Raw genomic sequence first — 13,772 nt, forward strand, 5'->3', positions numbered from 1 at the left:
GGTCAAATGCAGGACTTTTACCCCGCATACTGGGGATCATGTCCCACGTGCGACGGTTCCTTTCCTCATTGTCCTTTTCCTAACCACAACCGTCCCTTTGTTGTAGCGTGTCTTGCTTGTGGCGGTCAGTCCCGTTGTTGTCACCGTTATTGCGTCCCCCAGAGCAGCCAACTGCCATGGCAGTTGTCGCCAACGTGTGGCGTTTCATTTCCCCATTGTTGCATTCCCCAGGGGCCGCAGATTGTGTCCCAGTGGCCATTGTTGTCACGTCTACCGCGTCTGGCGTTTCATTTCCCCGTTGTTGCATCCCCCAGAGACTGCAGATCATGTCCCGGCGGCTGTGACCACCACAAAATAAACGAAAAAAGCGTGGCCTTGTTGACCAATCACTACATTAAAATAACGTGACTGTTTCACAAACTGCCGTGAGACCGGGTTGTAAATTTTGGCCAGTACAAGTAGATCAGGTCTAGTAAGTGAAAATTCGGACTTGCTGGTAGGATTGGGGAAGTCAGGGTATTATCAAAGTCTTAAAGATTTATCCTCTGCACGCCATACATATCCAATAGCTAATTTTAGTCTGGATCAAAGTGATCTACCAACCGACCCACGTCATCATCCCTAGAGGATTGACGCATGGCTAAATATTGTCTATACAAGGGTAAAACTGATCTTGTCTGCCATTTAATATGGATGTATAATAAGACCTGGATACATCGTCCGAGGTACAGCCCTGTTCATACCTTTGGGTGTTGCTCTGTGGCAAGTTAACTTTCACGTATGAAATTACCCAGACAATCGGCACTATACAGACCATTTTAGCCCTCTACTTGCTTAAATGGTGATTAAATCCTTTAATTGTGCTGTTTTTCTAGACTTTCTAAATGTTATAGGACCGAATGGTCCATTTGTGATGGTCAGACAAGTCATTTTGCGTAGGTTGTGACACTCCAAAAAAAGCTTCCACTTATTTACAGACGTCTCTTTCACTATGGAAACCTATGGAAAAAGTATTTTTGGGCTCCATGGCATCAAATGATGGACACAGAAGCTATAATTCCACTGTTTGGGCGTTAAGTCAATTTGGCTTCAAATCCCGGCACACTTCATGGCCCCTCAGTATTTTTATGTTGAATTCCGCATTTGGCCCCCATTGCAAACTGGCTGCAAGGCTGATACGGTGTCTGGCACCATTAGGCCATCAAATTCACTGTACACAGCTATTATTGGTGTCCTGTAGAACCCAATTTACTAATTTGAATTTATGGCAAAGACAAGCTAGAGCTCTCTGACTTTGCTTTTTACCTCTTTTTCTAAATCAAATCAAATCATAACTGTGATGCCAGTTACAATGTTTCTCAATTTGTATTCCAGGCATGATGATTAGATTGTAAAATCCCTTTTGTGCTAATGCTTGTCTTGTCCTTCTCATCATTGATAGGTGGGATATTTAAGCATGTAGGTTTTCAACTGTATTTCATCTATTCTAAGGCTCTTCCACAGAAGGCTTAGTTTGAGGTAACCCGATCCCGCTCCCACAGCTGAGAATAAATCGGAATGTGTCTATCTTTTAGAAGTGTCTCACAAATAAGGAGTGGTTTGAAGGTAACACTGTATCACAGAAATAGATAAGATGTTAAGATATGTGAGGACAAGAAGAAAAGTATAAAAGAGGAGTTATTCTGATGTTCAGAGAGACACTTTGGGTACACATTTGTGTGTGTGTGTGTGTGTGTGTGTGTGTACCCACGGTTATCTCCCGTGTTCAATAATTGAATAAAGCAGCATTTATTCAACATTTTTGGACTTGACTTGTCATGTGTGCAGTCTCCTCCATCATTTCCGTTCATGATTCCCGGATATCAACCATCATTGTCCCTGAAATACGACCTACTCACTGTGAATTTTCTCTAACGCCGAGTCGGAATGTACATGCATGTTTGATGTTGGCATTTGTCATTTGCAGCATGTTCACGTACAAGTTTTAAGTGACAATTTGAGGCAACACATCAGGTCTACAAAGTGGCCTTGGTTTGTTAGGCCCCATAACCCATGAAAAAATATCTTGTGCCACTAGAGAGGAAGAGGGCCTTTCCTCCCGAATAAGTCATCATACTGAACGCCTTCCTTTTCTTCCTCCCAGAAACTTCAGCTGAGGTTTGCTTTACTTGCATCATCCGCCCAGTCTCTGTAAATACACGGGTATATTGATTGAAAGCAGTCAGAGTGAAGACTCATCCCTTGATCTTTCCGCCGCTCTCCTATGCAGTATTTCCCCCTTCCACAGTCAGGTCATTAATCTTCCCGTTATTGGAGAAATGCACTGACATCTCTCCATAAAATGGCACTTAATTTATTCATTATTTATGCCTCATTTGTGTGCCCAGGTCCTCCAACTATTTATCAAATGTCCCCTCTTATGTCAAAACATGGAAATTGAGCACCGTTACTCATGATACTCGCAGCAAACACATCAGTGGATAGGAAGTCGCTGGGGACCTCCACTCACTGTCACAAAAAAAGTCTCATCCAGGCGACTGCGTGGCAGGGAAAGCCGCTTTTTAGCTTTAACTGGTAACCACAAGAGGGACATTGCAAAAAATGATGCAATGCAGTTCAACACAGATGAATGCAGAAGACACCAATTCTGCTCTACGATTAACGGTTTTGCGCTTCTTTGTCTTTCTTTGACGCAAGCACATAGAATTTAGTTTCTTTGGAGTTCTGTTTGTATTTAGTTTTATTTTCAGACAAGGCTAAATAATGAATAATTCATGCCGTAGAATCACTTTACCGCCATACATAGGCCATAAATAAAGAGACCCTCCTGCTGACTGCGCAGCAGTGCAGCAGTGTGTGACAGGATGCTTCTCCATCCCAGCCAACCCTCCTTTCCTATCTTCCCAGCATCGCCCTAGAGGCGAGGTGTGTCACACTTCACAGAGCAGCCAGACACACTCACCTGCACTGCCACTGCAGCTACGCATCAACGGCTAGAATCTCCACAGGAACCGAACCCTCTGGATAACCTATGCAACCTCAGCTGTCGCTTCTTCACTGCCAATCCAAATTCAACTCCAACTGAAAGCCAGTTTCTGACATGTTTCACTTTGGCTTCTTCATAAGGCCTTGGTATACAGCTCTTTTTTGTCGGGAGGCTTTAGGAAACAGCTTGGAGGGTAAAGAAAGTAGACAGAAATTATTTTAGTTGCAGATTGATAAATACATTTTGGCAAAGTGTCCTCCCAGGGGTTTTGGACAGACATTTCACACTGAGAGGCGTATGTTTTCCATTGCTGGAATTTAACTTCTCATCACTTTCTGAACTTTCAATGACCTTTTCATAAGCTTCCAGTGTCTTGAACTATTTTCTTGTTTTGCACGTTATTTGGTGCTTTTAAAATCATTTTTCATAATCTTTTTTTTTTTGCGTTCCCTGTTTTGCTCCGTGGTGTATTCCCAATTGGCTAGGGTGCAATATCTTCAGGTACACCTTTTCATTTCTTACTGCCAATTTTAGCTCCTTCTTCCAAATGCTTGTCATGGCTTGGAGGTCCAGGATACATATTCCAATGCTTTTGCTTCTTTACAAACTTGTTGTTTTTGTTACAGATGAGATTTGGTTGTGTTGTAGTCGTCCTTGTTGCGATGTGACAGCATTGCTGGCAACACCTGAAATTACCCAGAAATATAGGTTTTGTGTCATCTACCAAGCAAGAGAGAAAAGTAGCGACATCCCACAGCGTTTTACAATCGTTGCTTACATGCAGTTCACCGATAGTTACGTCACATTTCCCAATGATTGTCATTTTATCCTGTCAGTCTGGAGATCAAACTGACTACCTCCCGGTCACAAGCTCACTTCTCTAACATTTAGGCCACCACTGCCACATTCTATTCTATTTCTCTTAAATAGATAGTCAAGTACAACATTTTTCCTCCTACACAGTCCATCGGCCTTACACTGTGTTTTTAATAAATTACCAAAAGTATGTGAGGCAACCTATTTTAACTGAGCTTACTGATATGATGAAATGGACAAGAAAAGAAAAAAATGTGTTTTCAGTGTGCTACATATGTCGTAAAAAAGTCTAGTCTATTTGCTGCAAATTTGGAGAATAAGGCCTCGAAACGATGGAAGTAGAAGCCACAGCCATTATAATGGCTACATATTGCATTATGTATACATCTATTTCTATATATACACATATAGAGGATAGAGGATGCCTACTGTGTCTCAAAACTGTATACTGTAAGCACTAACGTTTGTATGTTTCCACAGGCACAATAACATGCCTGAGCCCTATTCGTGAGCAGACCTGATCCTCCACAGACTTGACTGTGAGCTTGGGCTTCACCCCACCTCTCCTCCCCACATAGGCAGATCCACAAGGTTCATTTACAGAAGCAAGAGTTCCAATTTGTCCCCAGGAGCATGAATCAGTGATGAGAGGACTTAACTCTGCCATGGGGGTCTCTCCCTCAGCAGATGATGCATCTGCATCTTATATAAAGTGTAGCAGATGTGGGAGCACTTACAGCACTTGCCCGGCATAAAAATGACATAAAGCAGAGGGTAACAAGGACACAGATGTTTCCTTTTCGAAGGAAGAAAGCATCTGTTTATCTGTTTGCTTCACTTACTCCACCATGTAGTTTTAATGATGAATGTTTCCACGTTACCGCGCACGATTAGATCGGTGTGAAATGTACATAAAAGGCAATCGCTGGCCTGTCAGTCACTTCAGCTTCCGTGTCAGGAATTCAAACTAAAGAATTATGTTAGGACCAGATTTACCATTGAAAAACAAGCAAATAACCCAAATTGTATTTTTATTCCTAATTTCTTCTGAAGGCTATTAATGTGCTGTCTCAATAACCATTTATTTCTATTTAAATTTGTAGCTCTTACGAAAATTTCAACTTCTGTAACATTGCATGCTGCTATGGTAATGTCAAGAGAAGCCCACAGCTGAGACATTAAGAATGGAATTATCAGAGTTTTTCAGTATTTATTTATACATTTGTATGTGTTTCAGATTTTTGTGCAAGGCTTTAATTTGTCATATGATGGTGATTGTGTCTGGGCATTTTGTGTTGCAACATGCAGGGTCTGGATTAGGTGCAGTTTTGTATAATTTGCTTCACTTTCCCAAGTGTAAGGGGTTATACCCATGGTGGGAAATGAATGCGGAGTCTGAGGATAATGACAATAACAATATCTGAGATCAGAATGATGTCACTTAACTTATTAAGTAAGTAAATACTGGAAATCAGGAATATAAATTAGCAATAGCATACAATAATTTCTGGATGAGTACAAAGGAAAATCTAATAATTAATCAGTATGAAGTATGTTTACAGTGGCCACAAAGGTAATTCACAAAAGCAGCGTTGGCAAGGGAAAAGGCCCCCGAGTGTTGGTTTGTCCATACATTTATTATAAAGTGTCTCCTTGATGAAAGCAAGGAGAAATATGACTGGATTGAATGTTGTATGTGCCCTCTGGCCTTGGGCCTGTTTATTAATACGCATTACTTTTTAATGTCTCATTGTAAATAATGTATTGGAATTGTGACAATATGCAACTTGGCTATTACCTGCAGGCTGTCAGATTGATGGCAGAGGCGCCAGCGGAGACCTTGGCCCCTTGATGACAGCATTAAGCTATAAATTAAAGTTCAGATGCTAACTGAGAGAATTTATAATGCAAACAACACAGGGGACAATAAGAGCACCGCGAGCAGATTCCACAGCTGGGGCTGAAGTGGCAGCTGAACTCACTGTAAGTGTAATGGAAAGTAGCCTGCGCACAGCTCCAAGTCTTAGACCACTGTCTAGCAGGTGTGTGGCAATGACAAAGATCAAAGATAATAGAAAACAAAAACTCCGGTGTCAAAATGAAGTCATCTTTTTTATTTAATGGAGCATAAAAGAAAACGGGTTTCAGCTAGAAGCCGTCATCGGCGACCAGTTGATAATAGCTTCTAGCTGAAACGCCACTAATTTTGCTGTCTTCGCAATAGAATTCCTGGCATTCATGTTTGTCAGACAAATGCAAAGGCAATTGTCATTTCCACTGATTTGCACAGTGCCACCCTTTTTGCCCAAACCGCTTACTAGCAATATGTATTTTCATAGACTGTTTATTCATAATGAATTGCAATTCCGCATATGCAATTAGCATGCTGCTGATGCTCACGGTAAAGCACATTTAATCATGTGTGTTTTAGTTTAAATTACTTTTCTAGGTGAGGTAATCTCCACATGAAACACCTATTTACACAGATAATATCTATTACATAATGGACAAATGTTACATTGAAGCTAAACATTTCCCCCGTTTACATTACATTTCATCGGGCTTAACTACTAGCCTAAGAAGTGGCAATCTAACCAAAATGTATTGTAACTGAGTACAATTCAATTGTGTATTTCAGTTTGTTTTTTGTAAATGATCACCCTTTCACAATTAATCACTTTTTACAAACTTCCCAGGTTTAATTTGACCTACTTGCCATAGCTAGTTAGTCTGCACGCATGTGGTGTGCCCCAAAACCATAAATACTAATAATTTACAGTATGAACTACATACTACATCATAGTCGACTGTTAGTATACACAAAATCAACTCACTTTCTCTGCAGGAGTCTCTCCACCATTCTCAATTTATTTCATTTGTTTATTTATTATTTTTTTCAGCTATGAAAAGCTCTTACAATGCCTTTGTGCATTGCCTTGTGCGGTAACAGTATACATAAACCAGTGAACCCCAAACTATATTACGTCAACAACCCCTAAACTGGCACAAATTAGACCATAAACCCCCATCTGATAGGATTTTTGGTTTGACATGTTTTATAAAAAAATTGTAGGAAACCAATGACCAACACTGTCAAACATTCTGTCAAGTGTTACTTATGAGTGGAATTATAGAGATAACAAATGATTCCTCCTTTTGCTGGGGAACGCCTGGAACCGCCGGGGCTCCTCGGACCCCACTTTGAAAACCACTGACATAAACAAAAATCAATTGTATATAGGCATACTTTTTGCTGCAAGTATTCTACATGTTTTCCCCTTATCCACTGTAAACATAAGGGTGTCTATACTCATGCCCCATGTATATTAAGGAGGAACCTTTAATTATTTACCATTCATTATTCATTCACAAAGAAAATTGGTGTCCTTAAACATTGGATTTTCCTCATTTTTTAATAAAGGCATTAAGATCAATTTCCAAAAGATTATTTTTTATTCCTCTTTTAAACAACTTAAGGAGGGGTTCCTATACTCATGAGCAGCAAGCAGTGTAAATGTGAATCCCAACTGGTGGTCTCAAAGTTCATGGAGCAGAGCCTGAACACTCTCACAATTTACATCTCTTTCTTGTTTTCTTTCATAGTTTTTGAAAAGTTTTAAATAAGAACAAAGAATCCAGAGATACCGGAGGAGAAGACTGCACTGTTACATTGACACAATAATGAATTTAATCTTCACTGTACTGTATAGAGACCTGACAAAAAAGAGGTTGGAGTCAGGGCTGCCTCTTTTATAGATACAACCTAGCATGAAAAGGCTTATCTTGATTGGCTAACCACTCATATGCGAATTCTGAGTGAGTGGATGTGTAAGGATTAGCCTCTATAATCTATAAGGCTCTGTTAGAGAGGAAAGCATGTGTGAAACAGAATGGAGATACACATTTTTATCTTTCTCTTTTATATTTCTGTGAAGTGATCCTGACGCTCAGTGTGGTGAAGTACGCATGCATCGCTGTCCTGATTATATCGTACAGGAGTGGAGACAACAAAATAGTCTTATTTACTTATGTGCAAGCTGTAGTGTATGACCTGTGTTGTTCTCATTGCATGTAATATATTACACATTGCTGTCCCACATCACACTAGCTAGACACTCTATTTCAATAACTAGTGGCTCCCATTTGATTTCCTCTAAGAGCTTTGCCATGTTTATGGAAATTGCAGCAAATATGGTAGATATGTTTTTTTATTTTTGGCCATAAATATTACTCCCCCCCCCCCTCCTTAAAACATATTGTCATTTACAATGACGTATTTGATCCCAGAAGACATAATGGCCAGGCCAACAGGAGCCATTATGTGCTGAGGTTGCTTATATGTGCACTCTGTATGCATGCTTAGATAGAGACTGACCTGAGCCATTACATTCCTCTCCGGAGGACAGTTTTGCAAGATAGACGCTGGCTGATGCTAAAGTAGGTCTGAATTAAATTGGAGGCTCTGAAACACAGCATGACAGACAGGACAGTCTCCATGAGGTGAAATTGGGAAGTCTCCCTCCTGGACCTACACAGCTGCCTCAGGCAAGAAAAAGATTAATAATTGAATAAATGTACATGCATAATGAAAGGCCGTTAGTTTCAATAGAAGGATGATTCAATTATTAAAAAGATATTCCTAGTTATATGGTTTTTAAGACAACATACAGTTTGTGTACATTAGTAGGTGGAACTTACAGTAGAGGTAACCAAACAAATTACAGGCCTTTGCACACAGGAAACCCTATTTTAACAATCTAAGTGCACAGCGTGAAGCACATGGTTCAAATGGGTTGTACTCATTGTCTTCATTAATTCATAAGTGTATTTTGGGCGTGACATGCAATAAACAAATCAGAGTGTCATCTTTCATTCCCTTTAAAAGTCAGGTGCGTTTGTAACTTGGCGCATTGCTGTTATGATGGAGGATTTGCATCGTAATACTTTCATATGTAATCTTTTCATATGTATACTTGTGCATCTTTGTGTGCTGCTGCACTTCCCTGTGTGTGTAACAAGCATAGTGTGCACTGTGTAAAAGCCTAGGCACATTTTACTAATACGCTGTTAAAATAACAATGAAATGCTGTGCTATTGACGACAGAGACCAGGTTTTTGTTGGTCAGTGGCCTGATTCCTTCCCACTGCCTCAAGATGGCAATACGCCAAGAATGCACCTGAACACCCCTCCCTGTGAGAACAGCACACCCATGGGTGCAAAGATGAGCACAGGTGCATTTGCTATTTAAACAACGTGGCCGCTGGACGGCCTTAAAATACTACACTTGCGGCGATATTTGCGCCACACTATGCCGGTTGAAAGGTAGGACCCTGGGGGTTGAACATATAAACGGCCCAACAATGTGAAATAATATTTTCTGTGAAAACTATTCATACCGGCAGCAATGCTAATATGAGACAATTGTTCAATAACAAGTTGCAATATTGGTGCCAGCTTCATGTCGGTGGGACAGCTAGAGGTCCCCCTGATAATGCTGCTAAAGCGAGAGAGAAAGTGACGGGAGATGCGGTGTGAGCATACGAGAGAGACGGATTGGAGCAGAGGAGGGCTAGCGTTTTGCAGTAAATGTAAAGTAAATGTTCAGTAGCAAGAGTCTGCAGTTTGAGCACAAATAAATGTTGCAGCTCCTTAAGACCAATGGAGCTTTCCTATCTTCTCTATGGGGTGCATCCAAAGTATGTCGCTAAGCTCAATTGATGTTGTCATGCACTATGCGCTGACCTCTCCTTCTACACACTCCCAATGGTCTCCGCATAAGATAAAAACCTTTGTGGACTGGAGCTTTTATTCCATCTCCTTTATGAAACGTTTGTAAAAAATTTATTTAACGATTAAAAAAAAAAATACTTTTGCTTAACCCTTGTATGGTGTTCGGGTCAAATTGACCGATTTCAAATTTTTACAAGAAGAAAAATTTTACATTTTTTCTACCTGAAAATCATTGGCCTTGCCTTATTGTCTGTGATAAACATGTATTCCTGACTCAATTTTAGAACATCATTCTGGATATGACCACTTATGTTTTTTCCATAGTGGATTTTTAACGTGAATTATGACCAAAAACAAACCACACTTCCATTTTCAATTGTGTTCTAGTTGAGACTGATTGCATTCTCTAAACACAAATGTTATCTCATTTGTTTGAAATTGAGATAAAGACAATATTTGAGAATAGATTTTTTTTTTTTTTTTTTTATATCAGAATTGTTTTTAAAACCCCAAATAAGTCACGGGTCAATTTGTGACCCGAAAGTGAAGACAATACAAGGGTTAAACTACTGCTTATTCATTTTAATGTAGCATAAGAACATTTGTTCAGACCCTCTCTAATTTATCATAAATGTACCAAGTAATCACTAAACAATAAGCTGTAGGGATACCTAATGTTTGGTGATTCTTCAGCTACTAATCAAAATGTTGGCCTAGGTAAGGAAACTGGTTCTGTCAACATAATGATTTTCCCTGTGTTGTTGTGACTAGAAGTACCTTTAACTGTCTACCTTGGGCCTGTAATTAGCTACCCATGGTGTACCACATCATCATGCATTGTCTCGTACTCTTTCACTGCTATCCTTTGTACAGTATTGAACCAACACCAGAACTCTACACAAACATAGAATTTATTTCATGGACTGCAGCGGAATCAGTGGGATTAATTGTTGCAGTTGCAGCGCTGAAATGATCCGTTATTGATCACATGTAATCAAATATAACAGGTATGCTTGCAACCTTAAAAGAAGCCAAACAAAAGCTGTAAAGTGGTGGAGAAATTCCCTTGGGTTCCACTACATCACCTAAATCTTGTAATTCTAAACAAATCCGCCTCAGTAATGAAAATGCAAGAACAGGATCTTGCTCTCTGTGCGCTACCTGCTGGGTAACTATTAGGGCAGCATGGCCTCCCGAGGTCGGCTCCAGTAGAGAGCTGCACAGGCGAGGACTGAGTCACCGGAGATTCCACAGCTTGTGTGTGGGCGCACAGTGGAAAAGTTCACAGGCTTCCCATGCGTACTCCCAAGGGTGGTGCATTTAGGTCTTGAGGGAGATTCTTCACGCAATGTTCAGCATGTCTGATCTCAGTGGGTAGACCTTGTGTAAACATGTGTCTGTCTGCAGGGGAGGCAGGCAGGGAGAAAGGGAAAAGAATAGATGCAAAGCATCATTATGCTAAGAGGGGCGAATGGTGATGAGGACGGAAACAACAGAGCCAAAGAGCCAGCGAAAATCCCTGGATGTCAGAGACCACCCAGCTCCTCAACGTATTTCAATGCATGCCCTCCTCTGAGTAGTGATGGGGCATTGGGACAGTCTGGTAAAAGGCAACATAATCAATCAAAGCAGGCCGCCTGACATTCAACATAGCAGAGCATTACAAAGGGGAAATCACAGCCATAGCAGTCTTTTTCTCTTTCTTTTCTGTCTCTGGTGTGCACCAGTGCACAGCAAACACACCGGTCACTGTCTTCCAACAGCCAGCCTCATTATCTGCACAGAGTTTCTCTCTGATGTCGTAGTCTGTCGCGATGTATTTATTGATGCAGTGGTTATCGCAATAACCATAAGACAATAATCTACTGTGCAGCCCTATCATTAGTAGTTATAATAGTAATGGTAAGCTGTGAGAAACCCCTTATATCTTATTATCTGTCCCATTATACAATTTCGTCTCCACAATGTCCTCCCAGTAATAACGGCAGCATTGGATGTTTGTTCAAATAGATTGTTATGCTTATGTTAATTGCTAAAGCAAGACAATGGATTCAACCTTAACCCTATATTCCTAACTTCAACCAGGGGTTTTAGTTGGTTAAAGCAAACAATACCATTACCATATAGGCTTTAAATCAGACACAAACACTCATGAGTAATTTTGAAAGACTTGAAAATGACCTACTTTTTCATGTTTTGGACAAATAATGAAAAACACCAAATCGTAAGTATATAAACATGTGTTTTCTGCTCATTGCTGGAGGGAAGCACACATGCTCTGGCTGGAAAACAGCTGCGCTGTATTTCATGTTGTGAGTTATTAAAAGGATTGAAAATATACTGGATGTCATACATATGCAGTTGAGTTAAAGGAATTTGATTTATCGTGTTCATTATGATAAATAATGCCATTTACTTGCTAAACAGTGGAATGGAAAAATAAAAAAAAACGTAACCTAATGTTTGAGTCATAAAGATTGAGAAATGTACCCAGAACTTGGCACAGCAACTGCTCCCCGAGAGAGAGAGAGAGAGAGAGAGAGAGAGAGAGAGAGAGAGAGAGAGAGAGAGAGAGAGAGAGAGAGGATGGGCAGGAAAACCAAAACCTATATTTCATCCACTTCATATCCCTGAAAATTGCTAAACTCAAACCCATTGAAAAGATGCATGAAGAGAGAGCGAGGAAGGGAGATAGAAATGAAAGAAAAATATTAAATGTTCTGAATGTATTACATCCCCACAAAAAAATTCATGGACCTGTCTTGATTGTATGAATAGCCAGTACAAGTGACTTCCTAGACCTTCCTGTTCATTATAGGTCATTTACCATTTCTGAAATGAAGCCTCTCAGAGCTGTTTTTCCAAACACTCCGGTATCACTGACTGTTTATCAGTAACACAGGACACAATCTGAATACCAACTACTATAGTTGTAGTGCCTTCCATCCACAGGAAGCCTTTAAAATTAGGCACATTTTAACAATAGAATATCTTTATAAGTACGGTTCTAAACACATGAACTGTCTTACAAATTAATTTACAAGCTTCCTGGCTTATCGCTAAATAAATATTACATCAATGTAAGCATAACAGATGTTGCGACTGGTAAGTTTTCTCTGCTAAGGTTGATACTAAGCAAGCATCCAAAGCAGAGCGGATCTGATTGCTTGTTTGTTCACGGCTTTGTGTGTAAACCTGGGGCTCCCGTCGCTCTGTCCTCGGCTCGACTGACAGCTGTTCAGCCCAGCAGGCCCTCGAGGCGGAACACGAGGCTCCATCTGATGTCAGTTTGTCTGGTGTCAGCAGGGCAAGGCGCTTTGTTTTTCCCATCAGCACCCTCACCTCTGGGCCGAGAGCATCTTCGGTGGGAAAGGATTTCAGCGCCGGTAATGACACATACTGTGAGGTGAGAGTCAAGCATGGTAACTATAACAAGTCCATGAAGGCAGTCGCATATGTCCTCACTTTCCCATGTGAGAAACTGCCATTGACTACTAGGATTAATGAGTCCCTCTTACATGAAGTGTGGGTATGACACACTATCCAGGCAGACACTTTTCCCGTCAAGTGGCACCAAATTCTATCACATACCTACACAGTAAGACACTGATGCCATCTGGTTGGCTTTGAATTAGTTATGGTCAAATTAAGCTTTATGAAGCTTTGTGAACCATTTTCTTTATTTTCTAAACCCACTAGATGGCGATCCCCATTCAACAAAGGTTTGAAAGCAATTGAATTTACTTTTTTTTAATTTTTAACAAGAGTGCAATGTAGTGGGCTGAGAAATTAAAGAAAATGGTTTACAAAGCTTCATTTGGCTATCACTACTTCAAATTCCCACACCGCAATGCATTGAGTGGGTCTCAATAAAATCCCTATGTGCCAGTGTTGTGTGTCGTATGCACATTATTATCAGCTTGCTATGGGTCATCTCATCCCAATTTTGATTAGATATCAAAACCGTCACCTAAAAAGTAGTTTATTAGCCTAATCCAAGTCTTGCTTTGACAGACCTTCAAAGACAGAGGAGGGTCTGGACAGTCAAAATGGCATTCCGTAATGGGAGAAAAACATGCTCTGGTTTATTTGCATTTCTTTAAACCGATCATAATTGTTCAACGGACAGAGCAATGGTCCCGGTGTCTGTGTGTGTGTTTGTGAGGGGGGGGTCTCAACTCGCTATAATGACCAGCTCTATCTAGTATCTCGCTAATTATTGAATTATTCATTGTTTGA

At 40.4% G+C, this 13,772-nt stretch overlaps 1 long non-coding RNA gene across 1 annotated transcript in view; it reads left to right on the forward strand.

Moving 5' to 3' along the window:
* LOC116704111 (uncharacterized) overlaps positions 1–9,045 on the forward strand; it is an 11,549-nt gene extending 2,504 nt beyond the window's left edge. The window contains exon 3 of the long non-coding RNA XR_004335597.1: positions 8,907–9,045. This is a non-coding gene — a long non-coding RNA (uncharacterized LOC116704111). The remainder of the gene's footprint in view (positions 1–8,906) is intronic.
* Positions 9,046–13,772: the final 4,727 nt, after the last annotated feature.

Source organism: Etheostoma spectabile, chromosome 16 (genome assembly GCF_008692095.1).
Source record: "Etheostoma spectabile isolate EspeVRDwgs_2016 chromosome 16, UIUC_Espe_1.0, whole genome shotgun sequence".
Taxonomy (NCBI): Eukaryota; Metazoa; Chordata; class Actinopteri; order Perciformes; family Percidae; genus Etheostoma; species Etheostoma spectabile.